This window comes from Brachyhypopomus gauderio, unplaced genomic scaffold (assembly GCF_052324685.1).
Source record: "Brachyhypopomus gauderio isolate BG-103 unplaced genomic scaffold, BGAUD_0.2 sc66, whole genome shotgun sequence".
NCBI classification, from domain to species: Eukaryota; Metazoa; Chordata; class Actinopteri; order Gymnotiformes; family Hypopomidae; genus Brachyhypopomus; species Brachyhypopomus gauderio.
The window spans coordinates 2,050,357-2,051,713 of NW_027506887.1; positions in this window are offsets into that span (position 1 = coordinate 2,050,357).

Genomic DNA, 1,357 nt, shown 5'->3' on the forward strand with positions numbered 1-1,357 from the left:
TTTAATATGGATGATTTAACGCTTAAATGCAATCAGTGTTAAAATGTTACCCGAAAACCTCACGCAGCCGTAACAGGTTTGCAGGCTGTTTATAGAGACAGGCACAATGCGGAAGGCAGATGTGGAGAACTGGAGTCCAGCAGACAAGGGTCTCCTTCAGTCCGCTCCTGCGCACATTCTCAAGGTGGAGGGCTTGGGTTACAGAACTAACTTCCTGGATTTCATCAAATAGCGGCGTGAAGACCGGTTTGCAGACCTCCGCTTTTGCGGCTGCTCTTACTTCCTTCTCCTTCCTCCCTCAACTCTCTCTCTCTCATCACTCTCTTTTGTTTGCTCCTCCTGTGTAGCAGCTAAGCTTCCATCTCTCCAGACGTCACCTCCGTGCCCGTCACCTCCGTGCCACCGAAGCTTTCTCTTTCGTCCTTTTAACCCCCCCTGCGCATGTGAGAAACGTGCTCCAGGGCGCGCGACCTCACACTGCTGCACTTTTGCGCAGAAAGAGAGAGAGAGAGAGGGGGGGGACAGAGAGAGAGATAGATAGAGAGAGAGAGAGAGAGAGAGAGAGAGAGAGAGAGAGAGAGAGAGGGAAAATCCACACAAGAGGAGTTTCTAAAGCAACAGGGCCCCCTTCCCTGTCCTCCTCCACAGTGCCCTCACTCACCCTGTCTGCACGGAGGAGGTGGGAGTGGGGGGGGGGGGGGGCAGTAAGGGAGGGCATGGGGCGAGACTGTGAAAGTCAAAGCGTTGCTATGCCCTGCTCGAGCATGAAAAGTGTTGATCCGAGCCTATGAGCAGAGAGTTGGGGGGGCTGCAGGGTCCCGGTTGGGAGGGGCTGCCGTACGTTATCTGGCCAAATGTATGCAGCTGTATTTACTGCCTCTGTTTGTTGTTCCCTTGGAAGCTCCCGGATGGGAATTTTCTGTGTCACTGCCTCAAAGGATTTTGGCTGGGGCTTTGTTGATCCTGTGTTGTTGTAAAAAGGGAATAAGATTTAAGCATTAGCCATGTCAGGCAGGATTTAACACTCTGGTCCCCGGACCTCTCACCGTTTAAGCACACCCCCCCCACCCCCACCACCACCACCACAGTGCTCAGTCCACGGCTGCCTTCCCAGCGCCTCATGGGACCGGGCAGCAGGAACTCGCTTGGTGCGAATCTCTCTCCCTCTCCCAACCTCTGTGCGTCCGCTCGTACAGCATCCATCCGTCGGAAAAATAAGGTTCAAGCTACTTGATTTTGCGTCACGCTTCCTGGAGCGTGCCAACTTTCAATTACGGTGCCTCCATTCTACCTTGCACTTTGGCTGCCACTATCTGACAGGCCCTGTCCGTTTGTTTGTGGCCAGTGGCCAACCGAT